Source organism: Callithrix jacchus, chromosome 5, assembly GCF_049354715.1.
Source record: "Callithrix jacchus isolate 240 chromosome 5, calJac240_pri, whole genome shotgun sequence".
Classification (NCBI taxonomy): domain Eukaryota; kingdom Metazoa; phylum Chordata; class Mammalia; order Primates; family Cebidae; genus Callithrix; species Callithrix jacchus.
Genome location: NC_133506.1, coordinates 137,977,183 through 138,004,126, shown reverse-complemented (window position 1 = coordinate 138,004,126; position 26,944 = coordinate 137,977,183). Strand labels below are relative to the sequence as shown.

Genomic DNA, 26,944 nt, shown 5'->3' with positions numbered 1-26,944 from the left:
GGAGGTAGAGCTGGCCTTGGAATATAAAGGGCCATTTCCCATGATGCTCTGGGCTCATCTGCATATCTCCCATGAGCCTCAGTTTCCAGGAAATGAAAGTTCTGAGTCACCAGCTTCCCTAAGAGGGCCATGTGCAGCCCTGGGGGCAAAAGCCCCTGGGCACCTGCTGGAAGGCCCTGGAGAGGCTCCTCTGGGGGCTGGAGGTCAACGTGGATGCTCTCTGTCCACAGGCTGGCACGGGGTGAGCATCCAACCTGTGGTCGCTGTCCCATTGTGGCCACAACATCCTGGTCCTGCGGTGTGTTTGTGAAACGTGGTCCCTGCTTTGCTATCTCTTAAAGTTCTCTGAATTTCAGAAATGAGCCAATTGTCAATTAGTTATTATTTAAACACATTTTCCCCTTTGTGGTTCATCTCTTTGCTCTTTAAACAGAGACACTTATAAATTAAGACTTCTTTTTTCAATAGACTTAATTTTTACAGCAGTTTTAGGTTCATAGCAAAATTGAGTCAAAAGCATGGAGCTCCCCCACTGCTTCCATGTTCCTGTGATCACACAGTATTCCCCAGTCATGCCATCCCAGGCAGTTTGTTACACATTGTTACTATCTTCCATACCTTCTGCAGTTTCCATTATGTTTCCCCCTGGTGCTGTGCATTCTGTAGGTTTGGATACAAGTATAATCATGCAGACCCACTGCTCTAATATTGTACATACAGGTTTCTCCACTCCAAAATTCATCTGTGTTCTGTGTTTTCAGCCCTCCCTTTCCCAGCCCCTGGCAACCAGGGATCCTTTGACTGTCTCCTTAGTTTTGCCTTTTCCAAATTGTCATAGAGCCAGATTCATACATTATGTAGCCTTTTCAGCTTCTTTTTTTTAGGAATATGCACTTCAGTTCTTCCATGTCTTTTGTGGTTTGATAGTTCACTTCTTCCCCTTCCCCTTCCCCTTCCCCTTCCCCTTCCCCTTCCCCTTCCTCCTCCTCCTCCTCCTTCTTTTTTTTTCTTTTTGAGACAGGGTCTTGCTCTGTCAGCCAGGCTGGAGTGCGGTGGTGAAATCACAGATACTGCCACCTCAACCTTCTAGGCTCATGGGATCGTCCACCTCAGACTCCCAAGTAGCTGAGACTACAGGTGTGTACCACCACACCCTGATAAGTATTGTGGAGTTTTTTTGTGGAGACAGGGTCTCGTCATGTTGCCCACACTGGTCTGGAGCTCAAGAGATCTGCCTGCCTCTGCCTCCCAAAGTGCTGGATTACAGACGTGAGCCACCTTGCCCCGCCAGCTCACTTCTTTTTAATGCTGAACGATATTCCATTGTCTGGATGTACCATGGTTTATTTATCCATCCATCTACCAAAGGACATCTTGGTTACTCCCAGGTTTGAGCAATTATGAATAAAGCCACTACAAATATTCCTGTGCAGGTTTTTGTAGATATATGTTTTTAACTCATTTTGGTAAATTCAAAGGAGTGGGATTGCTGGATGCTGTGGTCAGAGTGTGTTTAGTTTTGTAAGAAAGTGACAAATTGTCTCCCACAGTGGCCCTGCAGGAGGAGCCTGCAAATCCTTTCCCTACATCCCCATGACCCTTGCTCATCCCCACCTGGGGGTTATCTAGCTTGGGGTCATCCACACACCTGGGGCTGCCTGCCACTCCCACCAGGTTAGAGCTTCCCTCACCGAAGGGCTTCCTCGCCACCCATGACCACCCCCCCCCGGGGCTTCCTCACCCCAGCCCTAGCAGAGGGGCAGGCCTTGAGCTTTGACTTCCAGGTGCTCCTGCACGAGTGAAGAGGGCGGGATCTTATTCCCTAAAGGCTCAGGTGCCTGAGCCAGCCTGCCTGGTCCCCTCAGGCGAGAGCAAAGTCATAGTTGAGGGACCCCATAGAGAAGCCCGTTTCTGGGTCTGGGGGTCAGAGGGTCCTAGGAGGAGCCCCTGTGTCCTGGTTTTCTCTGAAAAGGCCTCTTAAGGCCTCGGGGCTGAGCTATGTCTGCCCTGGCCAGCAGGGGGCCAGGGAGGAGACATTGCACCTGGGTGGACACTAGGAGCTGGGCCAGTGGGGGCCGGGGGGACAAGGGCCCTCCCATCTGGCCCCTCCCAGCCCCAGTTCCCAGGACACAGCCCAACCAACAGCCGGCATAGTCACTGCCTAAAGGAGGTTTTGCCAGAGGAGCAGCAGAGCCCTTTGAGGGGCCCTGTGGCAAGCAGGTTCCTTGCTGGTTTGCATTGCTTTTTCACACAGCAGTTGCCTTGAGAATTTAATACACTGTGACCTTGTTACCCAGCAGGAGCAGTGCAGGGCCAGGAAGCTGCAGGGGGCAGGGGCCGGGGGGTGGGGGATGCATGGCAGCGTCTACTCTGGGGAAGCTGTGGCCAGCTCAGCCTGGCCAGCCAGGGCCTGGGCAGAGACTTGCCTCTTAGACCTCAACTTCATTCTGGTCTGAGAGTGTGGGGTCCTCTCAAGGTCCTTGGTCACCCCAGCAGCTTGGGATGGAGATCTTTGGATCTCTCCCTGGGCAGCCGGGTACAGGAGAGGCCACTAGAGGTAGATTCTGGGATGGATAGCTTGATTTGGGGCCCAGAGGGAGGCCCTGGCAAGACTTAGTGGGTGGGTGGTGCCAGGGGAGCAAGACGTGGCCATCATCAGGTAATCCAAGACTCCTGTATCTCCAGGAGAAGGACCAGGCATTTCCCAGCAGCAGAGACCCCTGACGGGGCAGCACAGCCATTGTGGGGCCAAGGCCCCACTGTGTGAAAAAGACCCAAGCCACTGGGGCCCTGAGCCCGGCACCCAGATTGCCCACCAGCCAAAACCCCATCCCCAGCAGCCCAGGGTACACAAGCTCTCATGTTAGGAACAGGTGGAGAGGCAGAGCCCAGGAAACTGAACACAACCCAGAGCAAATGGATGAGCAGGGACAAGGCTGCCAGATGGGCCTGGCCAACCGCAAGGGCCCCCAGCTACCTCGCGGGTGCAGATGCCGGCTGAGCCCAGCAGAGAAAAGGGGTGAGGCCACGTCACACCCTTTGAGCACCAGTTTCCAAGCTCAAGTGGCTTCATCTCTGTCTCGCCCAGAATGCTTCATGCAGGTCTGGGGCCCAGAGAACATTCCAGAGATGCTTGTGGAGTGAAGCAGCTTTAATAAGACATATTCTTGCTCTCTTTTGGCTTCTTACCTGTGTCCTCAGGATGGTGGTCAAGGCGCTACCAACCTGCTGCATCCCTGGCCAAGGCACAGGATCCCCAGCAAGTCTAGGGATCTGACCTGAGCTCACCAGTCCCCAGGAAATCACCCAGTCCCCAAGCCTCAAACACCCACGTGGGCTTGGTTCTGGCAGGTGACCCAGGTGGAATCAAACCCTAACAACAAAGAGAAGTGTGTTTAGATAATCAGGTGACTCACCAAATAAAACTTTCTTGAAAACTGTTTTAGTAATCAAGACCAGGAAAGGATTACGGAATATTCTAGCAAAGTCCAAGTACTTGGATTTTAAATCAACATTTATCTTCTTGCTCTTATATTGCAAAGTTCAGCCCTCATCTCCAGTGTCAACATCTGCACAAAGCATTTCAGCAGCACGTGCAATTGCCTTGCGATTGGTTTTTCTCTCTCACTCCTCTGCACAGAGAGAGAAGCAGTTTTCTTTTTTTCTTGCATAGATTTACTACTGAGGCTCGTCAGAGAGACCCTGCCTGTGGGAGTGATGCAGGACCTCTGCTTCCAAGGAGAAAGGCACAGGGTGGTGCCCAGGGGTGGGATGCGCCTGTGGATGTGGAAGACAGATGTGTTCTGAGAAGCTGCCTGTTCCTTTTTTTTCTTTTGAGTTGGAGTTTTGCTCTGTCGCCCAGGCTGGAGTGCAATGGTGCACTCTCAACTCACTGCAACCTCTGCCTCCCAGGTTCAAGTGATTTTCCTGCCTCAGCCTCCTTAGTAGCTGGGACTACAGGCATATGCCACCACGCCCAGCTAATTTTTTGCATTATTTAGTAGAGACGGGGTTTTTCCATGTTAGCCAGGATGGTCTTGATCTCCTAACCTCACCATCTACCCACCTCAGCCTACCAAAGTGCTGGGATTACAGGTGTGAGCCACCATGTCCAGGCACAGGGATGCCATTTCAAGTACAGGTCAGTTATATGTTCTTAACACTCGATGTTGAAGGGAAGCTGTGATCGCTGGCTAAGTGTTCCCTCAGAATGTGGGCATGAAAAGAAGAAAGCAAGGGAAAAAAGGGATCTGTGCCCCTGTTTACGCCCCGCCCCCCGCCAAGATGGAGTCTCACTCTGTGGCCCAGGCTGGGGTGCAGTGGCGCCATCTCAGATCACTGCAACCTCCGCCTCCTGGCAACCTCTCCTTCAAGTGATTCTCCTGCTTCAGCCTCTTGAATCCCTGGGACTACAGGTGTGCACCACCACACTTTGTCTTTTTAGTAGAGATGGGGTTTCACCATGTTGGCCAGGCTGGTCTCGAACTCCTGACCTCAAGCCATCTGCCCACCTCGGCCTCGGCCTCCCAAAGTGCTGGGATTACAGGCACAAGCCACCGCACCCAGCCAAGGGGGCTTCTTTATGACAGACTCTGTCCAGGGAACCACCTTCCCCTCACTCCCAGCCCATCCTTCCTCCTCATTTGCTTTGTCCACCTACTCAGCTCCATGGCCTCCTGGTGGCCTCTGTCCTTCTGAAGGACCGGGAAGCCACTGCTGTGTGGAAACACCTCCATGTGCCCTGGTCGGGTCTGCCACCAGTGCTGTGTGAGGATCAGAGCACCCTCAATCACACTGGGTCATCATCCAAATTGTAATCGTGGTGGACTTAGAGGCTGTCCTTTTAAAAACAACTTTTGGTATTGTTTGCTTATTTCAAAGTAAACAAATTCATTGTCAAAAATTTAGAGAACATGCAAGCAAATAAGAGGAAAGACCATTACCAGTCACACATTCTCTAGAGAGTGCGAAAAGCACGGTCTCTGTATCTCACTCTCAAGCAGGAAGCATGGTTGTGAGAGAGGAAGGAGGGAGCAAGGACCTGGGCGCTGTGTCCAGCTGTGGCCAGCTCTGTCCTGAACCCTCCTGGGGTGGGATTTCAACAAGGTGGGCACTATCATCTTCCCTGGACTAGGTCAGGGCCCCATCCTGAGTCCAGAGTCTGTGACTCCTGCATAGGCCCCAGACGCATGCAGTCACAATCCCTGAGCAGCAAAGGAGCAGACAAGTGCTGGGAATTGCGGGTCGCTTCCCTAAAAAGGCAGGGGTGGTGATCCTACCAAGCCTAGGGTCTTAGAAACCACACACATGTCCTTGCTGTTCTGTCAAACACATCTGCAGATAACTTGAGTCCATCTAGGGGTGGGTTTCCAGGCTGCTAGGGACCAAGAAAGGGGGTGAAGGCAGCCACATGAGACCCCAGGAAGCAGAGCCCCCACCACCCCAGGGGATTTCTTCATCCACAATGCAAAGTGAGGTCAGCAAAGACCACGGTTGGGGAAGGTCTTTGACATGGCTCTCAGCAGCCCCACAGTGTCTCCACCCAGGAGACACTGGAAAAAGGCCAGAGAGGAAGGGTGGCCAGGAGGCCCCGTTTTCATAGCCCAGACCTGTGGAAACATTGCCCCTGGGCAGCTCCATGCCCTGCTGACCTCCTGGCCTGATACAGCTTAGAAAGGAGCTGCCCATGAAGGAGGCACCCCCATCTCCATCCCTCCATCACCAGCCTTTTCCAGAAGTCTGGGTGTCTTCAGGTTTGGGAATACTGAAACATCCCCCCAACATCCCAGGGCTCCTGGCCTTTGGACACCCGTGAGGGACGGAGCAGCAACACACTTGGGGTTCATGTTCCCTCAAATTCTTCCCTCTTGCCTTCCCCTCATCACCCAGGGGTCAGGGAGGCCGAGGCAGGCGCAAAGCCAATCCTGGCAGTTGGCAGCGGCTTCCAGGCACCTGCGTGACCCTGTCTGTAGCCTGCAGGAGCAGGTGCTGCCTGTGAGGTGGGGCCCTGGGCTCCAGCAGATGCAGGAGGGTACGAGAGTGCGGCCACCCTCTGGCCTCTTCCCCTGAGGCCTCCGTAGTTGATTTAGAGTTCAAGATTCTGGGTGAGATGGAGTTGAGGGAGCCTGCAACTTTAAAGGTCTGGGTCACACCAGGGCAATGGAGGGCCAGGCTCCGTGGCTCTGGGGCCCTGTTAGCCATAGACTCCTTTATCAAAGAAACCAAATGTGGAAGACCTATGCCCAGGGTGGTGGTCGATTTTGTTTTTGGCTCTCATCACCCTGCAAAATGGTATCTCCATAAAAAGATATTAAATGGCCAGGTGAGGTGGCTCACACCTGTAATCTCAGCACACCGGGAGGCCGAGGCGGGCAGATCACCAGAGGTCAGAAGTTTGAGACCAGCCTGACCAAGAAGGCGAAACCCTGTCTCTACTAAAAATAGAAAAATTGGCTGGGCATGGTGGTGTGTACCTATAATCCCAGCTACTCGGGAGGCTGAGGAAGGAGAATGGCTTGAACCCGGGAGGTGGAGGTTTCGGTGAGCTGAGACTGTGCCGCTGCACTTCAGCCTGGGCAACAGAGCAAGACTCTGTGAAAAAAAAAACAAAAACAAAAAAGACATTGAAATGAAACTAAGAAGAAGAAAATGACAAGCATCAAACATTCTGGGCAAATCAGAGCTATGTTGTGCTGGCCTCACTCTCAGCCACCAGCTGCCTGCCCCTGCGGAGCCAGCCCATCGCTGTCTGTCATCTGAGTGAGGGCACTGCGAATGATGAATAATACATTTTTTTTTGTTAAAAACAGCTTGAAATATTTATTTCAGTTTAATCTGTTCATTTTTCATTGTGATTTATTTTTATTTTTATTTTTTAGAGATGGGGTTTCGCCATGTTGGCCAGGCTGGTCTTGAACTACTGACCTCAGGTGATCCTCCGCCTCGGCCTCCCAATGTGCTGGGAGTACAGGTGTGAGCCACTGTGTCCGGCCAATCTGTTCATTTTTAAGTCAGAGGAGAATCAAAGTTGTGCAGAGGGTGTGAGCTGGGAGGTTAGGGAGGCTCAATCCCATTCCACAGGGACCCTGTCCACATGTGGTTCAATCCTGCTCCCTAAAGACCCTAGCCACAAGCCATGGCCCACCCGACATGGCCCAGACACACAGAGCAACCCTCAAATCAGCCCAGAAGCTCTTGGTACTGGGCATGCCCCCATAGCCCTCAGCCACCATAAAGCCCACTTGGGGACACAGTGAGGGCCACCTCCAGTCACACAAATGGCCCCAAAGGAGCATGGCCTCCCCTTCCTCTGCCCACTGGCCTGGATCCCAACTCCTGGGGGTGGGCACCAGGCGTTCTGTCCAAGGGAAGGGGCTCTGCCCATGACAACAGGCGGGGAGGCGGTGTAGTGCCCACCCAGCCACGCACGGTGCCCACACCCAGGAGGCGGCATGGCTGCGACAGCCCCTGGGTGTGAGGCTCCCCATGCCCCTGGTGTGCTCCCCGAGATCCAAGACTGGGGAAGCAGGCACTGGAAGCAGGACTTAGCCAACCCACACACCTCCTGGCAGGGAAGGAAGATTATGGAAGCTGGGGGCTTTGGGGTGCACCTGGGCCACCCCCACACGGCTTAGGGCTGGTGCCTGGCATCCCTGGGCACCTCTGGGTGTGGCAGAGCAGCCTGGGGGCAGCAGGATCAATTTCTAGGTCCAGAATTCCGGCACCAACTTGCTGTGTGCTAATAGCGCCCCTTGGTGGTCTCTTCGGTCTGCACAGACGCGCGTGCTTTTGGGCCACCAAATCGGCCAGTCCGGCAAAGTGCCCCAGCCATTGGCCCGGTCTCTGGACTGGTTTCTGGGAAGAACTGAGAGTCCATGGCTGGCCCTTTAGCAATTCCTGAGACCTCCCCGCCCTCCTCCTCCAATCTGCTTTGCCTCCATCTTCTGTTCTGTGAAATCAGGATGTTGCACATGGCATCCAGACGGCAACCTGCGTCCTCCTTCAGCAGAGTCTGGCAGGTGGGCTGAGGCTGCGCCAGGGTCCGTACCTAGGCCATCCCAGCAAGCTCCCGTCCTCCCTCAGTCCAGCTCCATGGCTGACCCCAGCCCAGGAGGCCCCTTGTGAATGCATGTTTGTGTGTGAGAGCACACTAACGAGCGTGCATGGTGTGTGGGGTGTGGTGAATGCACGCACAGGTGTGTTTGCGTGTGTGCATGAGTGGGTGGGTGCACACACGTCCACCTGTGGGCAGCACTGACCTCAGAGGCTCCTAAGAGCAGGCTCCTTGGTCGCAGGGTTCCAGCCTGCCGAGGCTGCTGCTCTACACACATCTGGTGGATTGAAGTAAACAGGAAGAGTCAATTAATAATAAAATGACTTGGGGTGTGAATCGGCTGGCCCCAGAGGCAGGAGCTACAAAGTGAGAGAATCTAAAAGTGGATGCTGGCTGAGGTCAGGGTTGGGTGGATAACGGGACAGGTCATTCATGTTCTCTGCTTGCCGGTGTTTTCCACAGCTTCTAAAACGAGCTTGAGTTACCTGGAAATAAGAAGCTCAACAACTAACTGCACCATTCTTGGGCAGCCAGCAGCTCCACGTCTGAAGCCCGGCCTGGACTGAGCCCTGGAGAAGTCTCGAGGTTGGGCCGAGGAGGTGACCCGTCCAGCCCTCCTGGGCAGATCCAGGCTGTGGCTGGGGCAGAGGCCTTTGAGGTATCGGGTGTGCTAGGTGTGCCAGGCCCCCATGACGTTGCACTGGCCACCAGCTCTGGTGAGGCGGACATCACCCAGGGAGGTGCAGAGAAGCTGGCAGGGCCGAGGCAGCACAGCCAGGGCTGACCCACAGCCCCGACACCTGGGCTATGATCAGGAACTGTCAGCCTATTTGACCCCTTTATGTGACAAATCAGATTCTCTCCCCAGCAGTGTCTGGTGGCATCAACCCCCACAGATGCCCCTGCTGGTGTAGCAGGTGACATTGCCACAGTGGGGCTCTGCATCAGGTGGTAAACCTCTGTAACAAACAGCTCCAGGGGCAGTCACGCTAGTGTGGGGCTCACCCTGTGCAGGGCCTGGGACCTGGGTAAACACGAGGTACAGTATCAGAGTCCAGAGGCCCCTGCACCTCAGGCCAAAGGTCGCCTGCATCCCACAGAGCCTTCTGCACAGCTGGTTCAGACCCTGAGGGTGACTGGCTCGCAGCTGGGCATCTCGCCCTGAAAACCACAGGCTCCATACGGAGGGGAATATGAGAGAGGCTTGTGGATGCCACACATGATGCTGGTGTCACATTGAAATAGTTTCAGCTCAGCTCTGTGGCTCACGCCTCTAGTCCCAGCACTTAGGGAGGCTGGGGTGGCCAGATTACCTGAGGCCAGGAGTTCAAGACCAGCCTGGCCGACATGGTGAAACCCCCATCTCTACTAAAAATACAAAAATTAGCTGGACATGGTGGTGAAAGCCTGTAATCCCAGCTACTCTGGAGGCTGAGGCAGGAGAATCACTGGAACCCAGGAGGTAGAGGTTGCAGTGAGCCAAGATTGCACCATTGCACTCCAGACTGGGCAACAGAGCAAGACTCTTGTTTTAAAAAAAAAAAAAAAAAAAAAGGAAAAGGAAATAGTTTGACCCCAGAGTCATTCTGACACAAACTAAAAAGCCGACTCTTTTAGCATTCGCGCTTTTTGTTTTTTGTTTTTCTTTGAGATGGAGTTTCGCTCTTGTTACCCAGGCTGGAGTGCAATGGCGCGATCGGCTCACCGCAACCTCTGCCTCCTGAGTTCAAGTAATTCTCCTGCCTCCTGGGTTCAAGCAATTCTCAGCCTCCCGAGCTGTTGGGTCTACAGGCGCGCGCCACCATGCCCAGCTAATTTTTTGTATTTTTAGTAGAGACGGGGTTTCACCTTGTTGACCAGGATGGTCTCAATCTCTTTACCTCGTGATCCACCCGCTTCGGCCTCCCAAAGTGCTGGGATTATAGGCGTGAGCCACCACGACTGGCCAACATGCGCGCTTTTAAAAACACCAAGTGACACGGTGTCCCTGTGGCAATGGGGCCCTGTGGAGGGTGACGTGTTGTGCACAGACGCCTGTGTGTGGCCCGCACTGAAGCTGCTCCCGCTAAAAGCTCTGGACTCCAGATGTCTGCCTCTCAGGACTCTTGGGCGCTCAATTTCACAGCTCTAGACAACCCAGGGAGCCCCCGAAGGTGACTTCAATACCGTTCGTTCTCTTAGTAATACACAGAATTAATAAAATTACAACTCCCTCAAAGCAAGGGTTTGGGGAAATGGAACTGATGTATCTCAGAAGGCGTTAACCAAGTTCTCATCATTTTACAATTGGGAAATCCTGTAAGATGAAAATGATGCCTATCATCCTCACATCTGCTTACAAATCAAAGCCAGAGAGTGTTCCACTGCCAGGAAGCCAGAAGAGGCCCAGGAATTCGGGGGAGGCAGTCAGGAAATCACTCATTAAAACTAGCACTTTCCCACCCTTCTGGCTGGGAAGGGGCTGGGGAAGCTGGAGGAAGCCAAAGAGGCCAGGAGTTCATAATAGTTGAAGCTACTTAATGAGTGAACGGCATTATTGTTTAGGGAGAGGGAAAAGGAAAGGGAAGAAGAGGGGGAAGGGGAAGGGGGAGGGGAAGAGAAGGGGAGGGGAAGAGGGAGGGAAAAGTGAGGGGGAGGGGGAGGAGAAGGGGAAAAGGGAGGGGGAGGGGAGGAGGAGGGGAAGGGAAAAGGGAGGGGGAGGGGAAGGTAGAGGGAAAAGGAAAGGGAGGGAGAAGGGAAGGGGAAGGGAAGGTGGAGAGAGAAGGGAGGGAGAGGGGAAGGGGAGGGAGGGGGAGGGGGAGGGGGAGGAGGGAAGGGAATCAGAAGGCCTCAGCTCAGCCTGGAGGCTGAGGACATCCTCAGTTTCTGTCTCCAGTCAGAGACAGGGTGTTCTGCTGGACATCCTGCACAAACAGGAAGCTCCAGGGGCTTAAGGATCCCATGCGCAAGCAGGACGGGGACCAGGTCGGGGTCGCCCATGCAGCTGGCCTGAAATCTTGTGCCATCTCTCATATTTGCAAGCAGAGTGGTTCTTCCAACCCCACTGTGGCAGCTAACTTTGTTTTTTCTTTTTTTTAAGTTCTGACAGTTTTTAAACCTGAACCTACCGCTGAGCAGGCAGAGATTTACAAACTTCACACTCTAGTGTCAGGAACCAGCTTCGTGAAGTCTCCTTCGGAGCCCTCCTGGGGAGGACAGCCCCTCCTGGACTGCAGCAGTGCCCTCTGCACCCTCACACACACGCTCCCTTCCCCACAAGCCACACACATGTGTGAACATCTGCACACCTCACATGCACATGCTCGCAAGGGCCTGCATGTCTAAATCACACCTGTACACTGTGTATTTTCACTTATTTAGTGAAATCTGGGGACCCCAAACTCATTTAGCTAAGGGGAAAAGTCAAGCTGGGAACTAGGTCACGCAAACATGCCTCCCCCTTTTGGTTCTTAAAACAAGATGAAGAGTTACCCACCTTCCTTGTATCTTGTCAACAAGGAAATCCCTGGTGGGCTGCAAAAGGTCTCCAGGACATCGACAATTGATATTGTATCTTTACAGGCAAAGCCGCCTTGCCACTAGACACAAATGCATATCTGACTGTTCCCTGGTAAAATGAAGATTCTCCACATTTTTCCTTTGCCCTTTTTGTTTATGTGAAAATGGTATGCTTCTCAATATCCCACCCTTTCCCCTTTTAAATTTGGAGCCCTCAAAATCATCTTTGGAAAAAGGGATAGACCTGCCCCTTGGGTGCGTCCTTAACTTGCAAATCAATCTCCAAAATGATGGAGACTTATCTCATCGTTTTCTTTGACAATACCCACACCCACGTGTGCAATGCCCGCTGCGCGCACGCACACTGAGATGTGCAAGGGCCCAGGGGCTTCTCTGAGAGCAACTCCGCTGCTCTGAGAGTTCCTTCGAGATCCCATGCTCCAAGCTCTGAGCCCTGAGAACGGTGCCTCTGGCTACTCAGGGCAGAGCTGGGAGTTCCTGCAGGGTCTGCCCTCTGGCCACACAGCCACCAGCACATGTGGACTCCAGGCCCCCGGGCCCTTCTCTCACACCCCTTCGCCCTGGAGGTGATCCTGCCCCTGACCCACCTAATCCATGCCCTGAGGTCAGACCTGGGGTCAGGGGAAGCTCGGGAGAGTATGGCCTCCTGAGGTCTGGGAGGCAGGTCCACACCTTCTTCAGAAATGCCTTGGCCTTTTCTGACTCTTTGTTATTTCTTTGTTTTTATTTTCATTTCAGAAAATCGGGAGGAGGTCTTAGTATGTTTCCCAGGCTGGTCTCGAACCCCTGGACTCAGCGATCCTCCCACCTTGGCCTCCCGAAATGCTGAGATTACAGGTATAAGTAGCCATGCCCGGCCCTCTTTGCTATTTCACATGAATTTTAGAACCAGTTTTTCCAATTTCATAAAAAATTCTCTTAGGAATGTCGTGAATCATATTAATTTTGGGAAAACAGTATTTTTGGGTCCCATCTAAACAGGGAGTGGGAAACTCAGTCCTGTGGCATCCACAGCACAGAACACAGAGATCAGCCTCCAGCCACGGCTCTGCCAAGCAAGCCTTCTCCCAGAGACTCAGGGTGTGGCCTCTGCACCACAGAAACGGCCCTCGTGGCTGTTTGATGTCACACTAACAAGACTTCACTCATGTTGGCAGAACTTTGGGGACAACGTGACCCTGCGTGAAGCCAGGAACATGGGAGCCAGATGTGGGGAGAGTGGCGAGCTGGCAGCCCAGACCGAAAGGCAGAGACCAGAGCTGCAGCCATGACCAAGAGCAACAGCAGATCATAGGACAAGAGGGGCCCCGTTCCCGTGTCAAACCGAGGGTCAGGCCATAACAAGATGCAGATGAACTGGGGAGGAAGAGTTTTTATTGCTTCAATAGGTTCCAGGGGTAAGGTCTGGAAATTATCACCAGACCAACTCAAAATTACAAAGTTTTCCAGAGCTTATGTACCTTCTAAGCTATATGTCTACGTGTAAGTGTGCGTTCATCTAAAGACACAAGTGGGCTGGACGTGGTGGCTCACGCCTGCAATCCCAGCACTTTGGGAGGCCGAGGCAGGTGGATCAAGAGGTCAGTAGTTCAACACCAATCTGGCCAACATAGTGAAACACCGTCTCTACAAAAAATTAGCCAGGCGTGGTGGCAGGCACCTGAGGCAGGAGGATGGTGTGAACTCAGGAGGTGAAGGTTGCAGTGAGCCAAGATCATGCCCCTACACTCCAGCCTGGGTGACAGTGTGAGACTCAAAAAAAAAAAAAAATGACGTAAGTGGTTAACTTCTTGTAATCTGTATAAGGTCTGAGTCCTGAAGCCCTTCCTCTGGAGCCTCAGTAAAGGTACTTAATCGGCATTGGTTCAGGTCCTGGGGTGATTACCCTATCTTTTCTCCTGCTAAATCACAGAGGTCGGGGAGTTCCTTCAGACCCCCAATTAGCTTGTCTGTGGAGGCCTGGGGAGTTTCTTTAGACCCAATAAAACTTGTTTAGTCCTAAGTGGGTCATGTTAAGAATTCCTTCATTATTTTTTCATGCTTTAAGGCCCAGGAAAGGGCTAGGTAAAATTCCTGATGCACTTTTGCTACATTGCAGCCTTTGTGTAAGGGATTCCATCAGTTCCGAAGCAGTGGTTATGGAGGCCTGCATTAGCGAGACCTGGCCTGCCGCACCCCCACCTAGCCCACCGGCGTGGAAATCCTGCAGCCAGACACACCTCCCCTGCAAACTCTGTCTTGTGAGCTGTGGCAGCTGGCAGCCCCAGGTGGGATGGGGATTTGCCCTCAAGACAAACACCGCTGGAGGTATGGAGCTGACATGGCCACCAGGGTGTCTCCTGTGTGATTGCAGAATCAGCCCATGCACATGCGGGGCCATTGACTTAGTCACCCCCACCCCCAGTGCAGCAGCCATGCCTAGGGAGGCTACCCCACGCCCAGCAGGAGGGTTCCCAGGAGGGTCTGGTGTGCACCAGGCTGAGCTCAGGACACGGGGATGGACGGGGGCCCCTCCTTTTGTGTCAGAGGGGACGGGTAGATAGAAAACATATTTTTCTTTGCTTTTAGCTACATGGAGTCTGAAGGATCCACAGGAGCACAATAAAGGAAGAGTCACCTGGTGCTGAGGAAGAATCAAAACTCTCACCGCCTGCGATGTGGATTGTTCAGTTTCTGAACAGTGTGCCATATTATCTGTGGTTAAAAACACAATTTAGGCTGGGTGCAGTGGCTCACACCTGTAACCCCAGCACTTTGGGAGGCCAAGGCAGGTGGACTGTTGAGAAGTGCTGACTATATGATTGGTGAGAAATGCTGAGTGCATGATAAAATTATATTGTTTTCTAAGAAGAATGATGGCAAGAAAAACCTAGCTGCCCTCACCAAATGGAAAACTGCTTGGGGCATTCTAAAGTAGCAAAATAGTACATGTGTATCATGTGCCTCTGAAAACAATTCTTTCAGCACAGGATACGTGGCCCTGCCCCATGCCTACGTTGTGGAGAATACTTTGTAGTTTGTACTTGATCAGTGGTAAGCAGGCACTAGCTGCCTCCCTAGTTTATCTTGGTTCTATGAGAAAACACAGGACATCTGCTGTTAATAATCATCACCTGTTCAGAGAGACTAACTGCGTGAGTCAGCATCTGCTCCAGGCCCTCAGTCCGAAATGCTGTCAGCTTCCTGAGGCCCTCGGCTCAGAAGGCTGTTGGCCCCTAGATAGTCCCACTTTGCTGTTCTATCTGAGTGCTTCTTAATGCCTTCAGTGCCGCCTGGGTGGGGGTCTCTATGGCCGAGCTGGTCTTGGTAGATCATAAGGTCATGAGTTCAAGACCAGCCTGGCCAACATAGTGAAATCCCAGTCTCTACTAAAAATACAAAATTTAGCTGGACATGGTGGTGGGTGCCTGTAATGCCAGCTACTCAGGAGGCTGAGGCAGGAGAATTGCTTGAACCCAGGAGACAGAGATTGCAGTGAGCTGAGATCACACCACTGCACGCTAGCCTGGGTGACAGAGTAAGACCCTGTCTCAAAAATAAAAGGATTTTCCCAAAGACCAGCTTTAGCTGTCTGCCCAACTAATTTTTCCTTTTCTCCTCCCTCAAAAGCAGCTTCACTGAGGCTGCAGCATGGAGCCATGGCAGAGGAGGCCTACCCCAGAGGCCGCGTGCGGAGAGCAGCAGCTCAGGGCAGGCAGTGGCCACATTTACACCTACGTTTAACTACATGCAAATTAAGATGTGGGATATTCAGAATTTCCTAGAAAAGGGGTGGTACTTCTGGGTCGTTGCCATAGAAAGGGGCAGTAACATCTGGGTATTGCCATGGCAATGGTAAAGCATCACAAACTCCTGGGCCTGCAGGAGACCACTGGCTGCAAGCGGCTGTTCCACCCACATGGCTAACTAACCCTTGTCGCCCGATAGTTCATCGATCCAAGGAGAGCCTGAACCAAAATTTGGGTAAAGCAGTCTCTATGGCAGTTTGGTTTTAAAAAGCAAGACAAAACAAAACAAAAAAAATTTTACCCTTCTTTCTCTTTAATTTCAGATGAGTTTTCAACATTTACATTCTAGTTAGACCATAAATAATGAGTCTTTGCACAAGCAGCTTAGTAACAGCAGCTTTAAAGCAGAAAGGAGAGGACAAGGGAGCACCTTAGAAGACTCTACTTAACTATAGCACAGGGTCTCCATTTGAGCTCTGATTTTTTCTTGCTGTCATTTGCCCATCAGCTTAAAACATGCACAAAAATGGGCTGTAATATGTCCCTAAGAGGATGAAAAAATCAGGGGCCAGAGTGTTGCAAACTGTTTTTCCCTTTTTGGGCTGGACCCCTGGTGTGGGAAGAAAGTTGCCCAGGTGCCACAGCAAGAGACTGAAGACACAATCTGTCCCAGCATAATAAACAATGGATTACTTAGATATGGACTGAACAGGAAAAAAAAAAAAAAAGGAATGCAGGAGGGAGGAAGAACAGGAAATGTAGGAGGGAGGCTGGGGAGCCTGCGGCCACTGCATGGTGCGGGCCCAGCACCCCCACGCCATCAATCATCTCCTGTCAGGGACAGCCTCGGCACCCCAGACCTGCGTGGTGTGAAATGAATCCCTCCCACCTCCACAAGTTGCCTGTCAAGGTCAACTGTTTCCAGCCACAGGGAGCTAAGGGTGCTTTGGTGGCAGACAGGAGGAGGGTGTTGGAAGGAGAGAGGGACTAGAGTGCACGCTCACACACACAAGCAAACAGCTGCGTCCAAACAAATCCCCTTCAAGGGGCTCCACAGAGTCCCAAATTCCTGGCCTCAGTTTCCAACGGCCCCTCAGGCGACTGAGCAAAGCCCGGAGGGTGCCACGAGTACAAACAAATTCAAATGCATCAAATGCCCAACTGGTGTCACTCACAGCCAAGACTAGGGCCCAGCCTCACCCCAAGAGAAAGGAAGGAGGGAGGCAGAGGGTCCCTGGGTGCACTCCAACTGATGCGCCCAGTTCCAAAGTTTCCAAGTTCCAACGTGTGTTAACTTCTCTAAAGGTCACTTTCCTTTGTACCAGCAAAGCGTTGAAGTTAGCAGGCACCGAAGCAGGAAGAGAAAGACAGGATCCCTGGCAAAAGCATCTTGGTGGCTGCAAGGCGGCTCCCTCCCATTCTGGCCACAGGCTCAGCAGCCACAAGCTGCTGGAACTCACAGGTGAGCCTACACCTGGTCCAACAGAAACCAGACGGGTGGGCTTGGGCCCCCTCAAAGCACACAATGTCCCTCACATGGGCCACCAAGATTGTTATCGAACACAAGTTCGTTCCTCATCACTTACAGAGTTCAGTGATCAAGAGCAAGGTCTGGTGGAAAGAAAGTGACTTTATTGGCCAGGCGTGGTGGCTCACGCCTGTAATCCCAGCACTTTGGGAGCAAGGCAGGCATCATGGGGTCAGGAGTTCGAGACCAGCCTGACCAAAATAGTGAAACCCTGTCTCTACTAAAAATACAAAACATTAGCCTGTAATCCCAGCTACTCAGGAGGCTGAGGCAGGAGAATCGTGTGAACCTGGGAGGTGGAGGTTGCAGTGAGCTGAGATCGCGCCCCTGCTCTCCAGCCTGGTCAACAAAACGAGACTCTGTCTCAAAAAAAAAAAAAAAAAGAAAGTAACTTTATTACCCAAAACTAGTCATGGGCAAGTGGCCGCATTGCCATCCAAAGCAACCACTTCCAATTCCTAGGGAGAAGGCAAGGGCTTATAAAGGGGAAGCTGGCATGGGAGGTGTGCAGGAGCTGTGCTGAGTGCAGGAGCTGTGCTGAATGCAGGAGCTGTGGCCTTGCTAGATGCCCTGGGAACATCCAGGGCCCCCTGCTTCACCCAGGACAGTGAGGGGGTGCCCATGTCCCACCTGCTTGCTACTGAACTATTCTCAAAAATAACTGGAGGGGGCGTCCAGGGTACAGGCGAGGAAGGACTGAGTAGGGATGAGGCTGACCAGGGTGACCGGGAGGCGGGAGTCTCTCTGGAACTGAGAATATCACTGGAGGGGAGAGGTGATGCCTTCAGGGGATCCACAGCCTTACCCTCTGAGCCACGGGTGTCTCAGCCTGGCACAGACCAGGGACCTCGAGGAGGTCTGAGTTGGGTGTGGGAGGAGGTCACTCTCCTCTCCCCAGTCAATCTCTCTCTCTTTAATAAAAATGCTTGTTTATTCTTAGAGAACACGATTTTTCCAGATAATTTAAGTACATGTTCATTGTAGGAAATTTGAGGAGAAAAAGTGTAGAAGAAAGCTACAAGCTGTAGTTCCCCGAGAGCCGTCTACATCTGTGGGAAACCAAAAATACATCACCACTTTAGCATAAGGATTATTGTGAGCTGGTTATTTTGAGAAAACGTGGACACAGGAGTTCTGTAAACAGAGTAGTTTCCCTCTGTAAGGTAATTTCATATTCACAAAGGAAACGTCTGTTTAAACGTACGCACTCTGAGTGAAGAGATCCCCAAACAGGCTTTGTGTGAGCAACATGGCTGATTATTCACCTGGGTGCAGGCAGGCTGAGGCCGAAAGGGTGTCAGCGAAGGGGGGTGGGATAAGAGCTGGGTTTTATAGGTTTGGGATGGACAGTGCAAAGTTACAGAAGCTACAGTTGGCAGTTTTTTGCAAGCTGGGAGGGGGTCATAGGGTGTGGAGTCAGGAGGTTGGGCCAAGGTCAGTTACAAAGTCCAGTGGCCTTGTCAGTTGAGGCCGGAATAAGAAACAGTAGAGGATGGTCTTAGGTTTGTTAGGCGCCCCAGGGGTTGATCGTTCTTCCTTCCAGCTACTTCAGGTTTTCTCATTCCAAGAGGCCCTCTGGAGGTGTACGTGCGGTTCATGGGGTCACCATGCCGTCCAAGGCGCAGTCAGACCTTACAACGTCCATTTGCAAAGTGTCTCCTGCCTGTACTGGGAAGAGGGGGACCCCGGGTCACAGGAGACTGTCATCAGGGGAGCAGGCACAGCTCGGACTGGCACACGCCTCACACTGTCCACCCTGCTACTCCTAGCCTCCCCTCCACCTCGCCCTCCTTCTTTCTCTGTTTCCACAGGACGGTGGCATTCAAACCCAAATGCGAGGTCCACCTCCCTGAGAGCAGCTCACCTCTCTGGATTTCTCCCGTATACATGATACACTGATAAACTTCTGTTTGCTTTGCTCTTGTTAATCTGCCTTTTGTTACTGGGTCTGTCCCATCTGAGACCTACTAAGGGTAGAGAGAAAATCATTTTTCCTTCTGGCTGTGCTGGAAGTGTACAAAGTTCTATGTGTAAACCAGAAATAAAATTCTTAGCCCCCTGAGGCTGAATGGACGCCTCTGTGGACCAAGGGAAACCTGAAAAACGGAATTCCTGACCAAGGCGGGAAGGGAGGTCCGCCACGAGTTATTATACGCCCTCTCCCTTTTGGAGCTTAGGCACACAGGACCAGCATGAAAGTTAACACAGAGCAGAGACAGACAAAACAGAAGCAAATTCCAACCTGACCCAGCATCCCACCCCAGGACGTGCAGTGGACCCTGAAGGAATTAACGATACTCTACCCCAACATATATTTCTTTAACATATTTTGAAATGGCCCTGCAAAGCCATCTTTTGTGGGGGATACTTTGCATCTGTAGAGAATCTCCATTAATGTAGCCAGCCCTTTCCAGGATCTAGGACACCTTTTAAGGTCAAAAAGAAACATTTGCCTCTATTCTCAATGGAGGCCGCTACCTGGAGTCTTCATCTACAAACTAAGAACCTTGGCTTCCACAACCCTCTGTATCTTTTTTATTTTTATTTTTTGGATGCAGAGTCTTGCTTTGTTGTCCAGGCTGGAGTGCAGTGGCACAATCTTGGCTCACTGCAACCTCTGCCTCCCGTGTTCAAGTGATTCTCCTGCCTCAGCCTCCCCAATAGCTGGGACTACAGGCACGTGCCACCATGCCCAGCTAATTTTTGTATTTTTAATAGAGACAGGGTTTCACCATGTTGGCCAGGATGGTCTCGATCTCTTGACCTCATGATCTACGGCCTCAGCAGATCCCAAAGTGCTGGGATTACAGGCGTGAGCCACCATGCCTGGCCAACCTTCTGTATATTAAGCATTTCTTTCTATTGACTTCAACTCTATAGTTTAACTCTTTCAACCAATTGCCAGTCAGGAAATATACACCCTAAATGTATTGATTTATGTCTTTGCCTGTAACTTCTGTTTCCCTAAGATATGAAAAATCAAACCCTAACCTGACCACCTTGAACACACATTCTCAGGACCTGCCAAGGCCATTCCTCAGGCCACGGTCACTCTGACTTGCTCTGAATAAACATCTTAAAATATTTTTCAGTTTGGCTTTTTCATGAATATACATACAGTATCTAAAATGAAATGGCAACAGCGTATGTCTACAGCTGGGGCCTGGCTCTCCTCACTGGCCACATCGCCCAGGACACCTGTGGCCCATGATCAGATATACCAAGTTGATGTGCCCTGCCCCCAGGTGGTCCCTCTAATCCACCCCAGATATTTCCATGCTTCCTTCTTGTAGACTGTGGCAGGAGTGTCGTTGACCCAAAAGCTGAACACAGCTCTGATACCTCCATTTCTCCTGAGGACTAAACTCTGGTTTTTGAATCTTGCCCGAATTCCTGTTGCTATAGGAGTTAAGAAGAAATCACTTAGGCAGATAGTAAGAGTGTGGGAGTCCTCAATAAGTCTCTTAATTTTAATGAAAAGCATTCTCCAAGTCATTTTCTAATAAAGAGCAGACTGTAGAGTTGAGCTTCAGACATAGAAAAGCAAGCTGGGAGCTTGCCCGGGTGGATGGTGGCAAGGTCTGAGGACTGGACACTTTCCATGTTCCCTTCTCTGCCACCTTGCATACTGTAAGGAGCAAACAAGATGGTGCTGATCAACTGGAAAGCCCATTTGTGTAAGAAGATCAGGGTAAGGTGACCGGCCTTCCCCACGCACTGTGTGAATGTTATACCTGACGAACCAGTCCATGACCCCATGTAAGTCAGACACCACCTCCTCAAACCGGACTGTGAAAGTTGGCACATTCACTGCCAGCCAGTCCTCTCCACTCAGAGACCCCTTCCTCTACAGAGGAAGCTGTTCATCTTTCTCCTCTCTTCTACCTATTAAACCTTCGCTCCTAAACTCCTCATATGTGTCCACGTCCTAAATTTTCCTGGCACATGACAACGAGCCCCAGGGTATATGCCACTTCACAATGGGGACCTCATCTGGGATTCCGAGGCACAACATCCTCGAAACGGTGAGTAGAGGCACGAACTCCAGCTCTGTGCTTTCATTTCAAGGCTCTCAGGCTCCATTTTAGAAACAAATCAACTCAAATACTGGGCCCCCTTGAACCAGTTAAAAATGATTCATGTGGCTGCCAGCCTTACAAGACTTGGGGACAGGCTTGCTGGGGAGAACACGGAGAATCCCCGAGTACCGTGGGTTGCTGAGCATATTGCCCACGTTTAAACCACCTTCCTTTCACGGAGGACTTAGCTGTCGTGTGGGCTGGAAAAAGTCCTGGGCAACTGAGGATTTCTGGCCAGGGCCACCCCCTGGTGTTATCCAATGGCTTCTGAACTGACCCCAGCATCCGACCACCCTGCCATGGGGCAGCGGCAAGAGTATCTCCAACTTTCCTGTCGTGATTGCCTCCTTTCTTGTGTGAGACTACCCTATGTCATATCCTCTCTGTGTACGCACATGCGGGATGTTTTACAGTTCAGGGAAGTTGTCTTGTTTGGCAAGCTCAGGGATGTCATAGTAACCGGGGATATAGAAGCGTTTTTGTACCTTTCTAGGAACAGAGGGTCCCCCCATCATCCACAGTGAGCATCTCTCTCTGCCCTTGGTCCCGAGAGCACGTGGTGTTTCAAGGTCAACCCCACCAGTTAGTGGAACAGGGACCCTCTCCATGAGGCACATTGTTGGTCCCTCACCAAAACACCTAGCCTCCCAATTCTCTCCCCTTTCTTTCTCTCTTTCTTTCTTTTTCTTTCTTTCTTTCTTTCTTTCTTTCTTTCTTTCTTTCTTTCTTCCTTCCTTCCTTCCTTCCTTCCTTCCTTCCTTCCTTCCTTCCTTTCTTTCTTTCTTTCTTTCCTTCTTTCTTTCTTTCTCTCTTTTAAAAAAAGACGGAGTCTCATCATGTTGGTCAGGCTGGTCTTGAATTCCTGACCTCAGGTGATCTGCCTGCCTTGGCCTCCAAAGTGCTTGGATTACAGGCGTGAGCCACCACGCCCGGCCCTCTCCCCTTTCTACTAGAAACCAGTCTTCATGTTGCTTGGGAAAATTCTGCCTTGAACAATTAGGGGTGAAATATCCTCCAAAGCCAAATTTTAGTCTTTTTTCTTTTTTTATATATATTTCACGTGTTTATTCTCTGCTTGTTGAGGTCGAGAGTCTCATCTGTCCAGGCTCATCCCTGCCTGTGTGGCTAATTTGAACAGCTCCTGTCTTGCTTTTCTGCGAGATTACTTCTTGATATTTCCCATTTCTCCTATGACCACCCAGCATTCCTATCCACTGACTAGGAAGAATTAATGTTCTTTCTTTCTTTTTCTCCCTCTTTCTTTGAAACAGGGTCTTACTCTGTTGCTCAGGCCACAGTGCCGTGACCTGATCTTGGTTCAATGCACCCTTGACCTTCCGGGCCCAAGAAGTACTCCTGCCTCAGCCTCCCAAGTAGCTGGGACTACAGGCATCAGCCACCATACCCAGCTCGTTATTTTATTTTTGTGAAGATGGGGTTAGTCTAAGCTGGTCTTCAAATTCCTGGTCTCAAGAGACTCTTCAGCCTCCCCAAGTGCTAGGGCAACAGGCATGAGCCACCACATCCAGCCTAAAAATGTCATTCTTTCTCAAATTAAGCTATAACGGGCAGTCAGTCAAGGTGGTTCATACCTATAATCCCAGCACTTTGTGAGGCCAAGGTGGGTGGATCACAAGGTCAGGAGTTCCAGACCAGCCTGGCCAACATGGCGAAACTCGTCTCTACTAAAAATACAAAAATTAGCCAGGCTTGGTGGTGGGCACCTGTAATCGCAGCTACTGGGGAGGCTGAGGCATGAGAATCGCTTAAGCTTGAAGGTGGAAGTTGCAGTAAACTGAGATAGTGCCATTGCACTCCAGCCTGGGCGACATAGAGACACTCCATCCCCCCCAAAAAATTAATGATTTAAAGTAAAATAAAATTAAGCTACAAAGACAGTAAAATCCCAATAGAAATACCAAGAACATTGACAGGTGAGGGCTCAGGGCAATATGACTGGATGTGGGAGGAGTGCAGCCTTTTCAGGAGGAAAATAACAAGCTAAGGTGTGGATTCCTCCAGAAGCAGAAATATGCTGGGTAGGAATTTAAAATTAGCCTTACATTTTAAAACTTCCAAATTTTATAAAATAGATAAATAAATTAGAATTAGATTATCACAAGACAAGAACAAGGACCACAAACAACAAAGACCCAAGCAAACATTTCAGGTATCATTTTTTTACCTGTGCTGCCTGCTTGCGGTCCCAGCTACTCAGAAAGCTGAGGCAGGAGGATCGCTTGAGCCCAGGAGGGCGAGGCTACATGAACTATGGTCCTGCCAGTGAATGGCCACTGCACTCCAGCCTGGTCAACTACAGGAGACCCCATCTCTTTAAAAAAAGGAAAAAAAACCCTCCAAATATATGATTAAAACTTTCTAAAACCACAAGAAGAGGCTAAGCCCCCACCATAGGGGGCCACTCCAACCTACCTTTCTTAATTACTGATAGCTCAAGCCCATAAAAATTGGCAGCTATATAATAGACCTAACCTACCCCATTGAAACCTTGACAGGAGGGACACCTGCAGGGAGCACTGCTCCAACAGCCAGAGATACACTCCCGCCGTAAGGACCCGTGAAACCGTTCTGGCCAGTGAGTGGTGGGCACAGCTGAGTTCTGCACAAAACCTGCGGGGCCACTCCCAGGAATCTGTGTGCTGGGGGTGACCTGGGCTGGGTGAGGGGAAAGGCTGTGGGCCTGCAGGGAGGGGGCAAGCAGGCAGAGGGAGCAGGATGTTGGGAGGGTCGAGGCCCTTTCAGGAAAGTGCCCAGAGCAGAGGAGCGATACCCCCAGCTCCCCCACAGAGCATCCGGGGTCCCCTGCCGAGGTCCAGGCCTGGACCTGGCCAGCTCGGGAGCAGGGGCCCAGTCTGTTGGGGCCGGAGATGGGTTGGGGGTGGAAGGCTCCAAGATGCATCAGGGCCGGAACCCACAGACATCTCAGGTGGGTTGGAGGTGGGTGGAGGCGGCTTCTGTGGGGTGGTAGGAGGCCTCCTCTACTGGAACCCAAGGTAGCATGTGGGTAGGTGTGGGCGAGGTCAAGGATGATGAGGTATCTTTGGAACACTAGGAGGAGTCCCTGCAGGCTACAGTCAAGTGGGCAAGGTTCGAAGGGAGGGAACCCAGAGAATCAAGTTACAAGTTGATAACACAAAGAAAAGCAAACGCAGGCCAGCTCACACCTGTAATCCCAGGACTTTGGGAGGCCGAGGTGGTCGGATCACAAGGTCAAGAGATCCAGACTAGCCTGGCTAACATGGTGAAACCCCGTCTCTACTAAAAATACAAAAAAATTAGCCGGGTGTGGTGGCGCACACCTGTAGTTCCAGCTACTCTGGAGGCTGAGTCAGGAGGATCGCTTGAACGCGGGAGATGGAGGTTGCATTTAGCTGAGATTGTGCCTCTGCACTCCAGCCTGGGTGACAGAAGTGAGACTCTGTCTCAAGAAAGAGAGAGGGAGGGAGGAAAGAAAGGAAGGAGAGAAATAAAGGGAAGGAAGGAGAGAAAGGAATGAAGGAAAGAGAAAGAAACAGAAAAAAAGAAAGAAAGAAGAGAGGGAGGGAGGGAAGAAAGGAAGGAAGGAAGGAAGGAAGAAGGAAGGAAGGAAGCAAGCAGGCATATGGCCGGGTGTGCAGTGGCTGACCACCTGTAATCTCAGCTTTGGGAGGCTGAGGCAGGCGAACTACCTGAGCTCAGGAGTTCGAGACCAGCCTGGACAACATGGTGAAACCCCATCTCTACCAAAAATACGTTAAAAAAAAATTAGCCTGGCAAGGTGATGTGCACCTGCAGTCCCAGCTACTTGGGAGGCTGAGGCAGGAGAATTGTTTGAACTCGGGCGGTGGAGGTTGCACTGAGACAAGATCACACCACTGTACTCCAGCCTGGGTGCCAGACTCCATCTCAAATAAAAAAAAAAAAGAAAAGAAAATGCTCCCGGACCTCGGGGATTTTAAGAATATGCTGCTCAATAATTTGGAGAGTTAAACAGGAAATCATAACTGAAATCTACAAATTCCTAGAACAGAAACGAAATGAAACTCCATACGTCGCCTGGTGCAGCTGAGGCTGTGATTGAAGGGCCAGGCAGAGGTGAAACACACCAGAGGGAGCAGGATGTGAATGAGTGAGCCACACACCCACCCTAAAGTGCCTGATCACAGCGTTGTAGAGAAATGGAAAGATGCTGCCCGGGGTTATGGTGCCTCACACCTGTAACCCCAGCACTATGGGAGACCCAGGTGGGCAGATCACCTGAGGTCAAGAGTTCAAGACCAGCCTGGCCAACATGGTGAAGCCCCTTTGCTACTAAAAATACAAAAATTAGCCAGGTGTGGTGGTGGGCACTTGTAATCCCAGCTACTCAGGAGACTGAGGCAGGAGAATCAGTTGAACCTGGGAGGCAGAGGTTGTGGTGAGTGAGATCACAACACTGCACTCCACCCTGGGCAATGGAGCAAAAAAGAAAAAGAAAGAAAGAAAAAGAAACTCAAGTGGATGCCTGTGCTGTTTGTATGGATCAAAAAAACTTATGGAAGGCTAAGTGAGACAGAGTCCATAACTCACCCCTGGGAACTGAAGCCGGGGTAGGGAGGAAAAGGCAACCCTTGGTTTTATTCTATTTTGTTTCTGTGCCTGTATTACTTTCACAATAAAATAAACAAACTAGTTTCACTTTCACAACATGAAACACTTTATCAGGATATGCGTTTTCCTCCAGCTCCCAATGGTTTCCCATTACTGAAGAAAAGCCTGCCAGCCTTCAGCTGTCCTCCAGGGCCTCACATGTGGGTGATCCTGCCTAAGCAGCCGGACCCCCACACTGGAACTGGAGACCCTCTGAGTTCAGACCCTACTGGGCAGGAAAAGAGAAGGAAGCTGTGGGTGCCTGGGGATGTGGCCCTGGGGACAAGCCCCTCTGCACAGAGAGAGCAGGCACAGAGGACGTGGGAGGGTGGGATTTCAGTCCCCTCTCCAGCAACTGGCTGGCAGCCAGGGTGGCTGGGGGCTCCCCAAGGGCAGGGGCTGGGGAAACTGACCTCTGTGTCCTGGCCATGGTGCCATCTTGCTGGGAGCATGACAGGCTGTGTTTCACCTGCCAATTTGGCGATGCTTTCTCCTTTGGCACATCCTGAGGGACTTTGTTCTGTACTGCCCACCTCTGGACCCTGGGTCTGATGGCCGAGCTGTAGGCCCCAAGGTTCAGCGTCCAGTCTGGCCCTGCTCTACCCATCCCCCAAATTTAAGGGTTCTGAAGAATTTGGTTTTGTTTCCTCCTCCCTCCCAAGAAGCTGGGGGGATTGCCCACACCCGGTGTCCCCCACATCTGCCCGGTGGGGGCTTGCCCACCCACGTGTCTGCAGCCTATGGGGCCTCCTCCTAGTGTCCCCAAGATACCTCATAAACCCTGATCCCGCCCGCACCTGCCCGCGTGACACCTCAGGTTCCAGTGGAGGACGCGGCAGCCTGCCATCCCGCCAGGCCTCCTCGACCCACCTCCAACCCACCTGGGATGTCTGAGCGTTCTGGGCCGGGTGCTTCTTGGAGCCTTTCACCCCACCCCATTTCCGGAGCAACAGGCTGGGCACCTGCTCCCGGGCTGGCCAGGCCAGGACCTCGGCAGGGGCCGCAGGACGCCTGAAGGGCTGGGCCGCAGGTGCAGGACCCTGCGCGGTGGAGCCGAGAGCGTCCCGCTTTCATGACGGGGCCTGTGACCCTCCCGCTGTCCCGCTCCCTCTGCTCGCCGCACGCACAGACTCGCGGCCCCGGGGGCGGAACCGACCAGCCCCGCAGGTTTTGTGCATGACCCGCCCAGGCGTGGGCTTTCCTGGAAAAACGTCCCTGGCAGCTTTCCTGCTTCCTTTAGCGTGACCCGCGCGTGCGGTGCCACCCGTGAAAATAATATATTCACTGTGTCGTTTGCTGTGAACACAGGGTAGTTCCTGAAACTCAGCGGCTTCCTATAAACAGGCTCCTTCCTCATCTGGGACGTGGGTCCCTGTCGGGTCCGCCGCCTCTTCCCCGGCCCCTCCCT

General features: G+C 51.8%; 1 long non-coding RNA gene across 2 annotated transcripts; it reads right to left on the bottom strand.

Moving 5' to 3' along the window:
• Nucleotides 1-15,595: 15,595 nt before the first annotated feature.
• Nucleotides 15,596-26,681, bottom strand: LOC108591907 (uncharacterized). 2 transcript variants are annotated; one of them, XR_008481755.2, is made up of 2 exons: nt 25,950-26,681; nt 15,596-18,496 (listed from the first exon to the last, which is right to left on the bottom strand). It is a non-coding gene; the product is annotated as an uncharacterized LOC108591907 (long non-coding RNA). The 2 variants fall into 2 exon arrangements; XR_008481756.2 differs by having other exon boundaries at nt 15,596-18,491.
• Between the last annotated feature and the right edge of the window lie 263 nt (nt 26,682-26,944).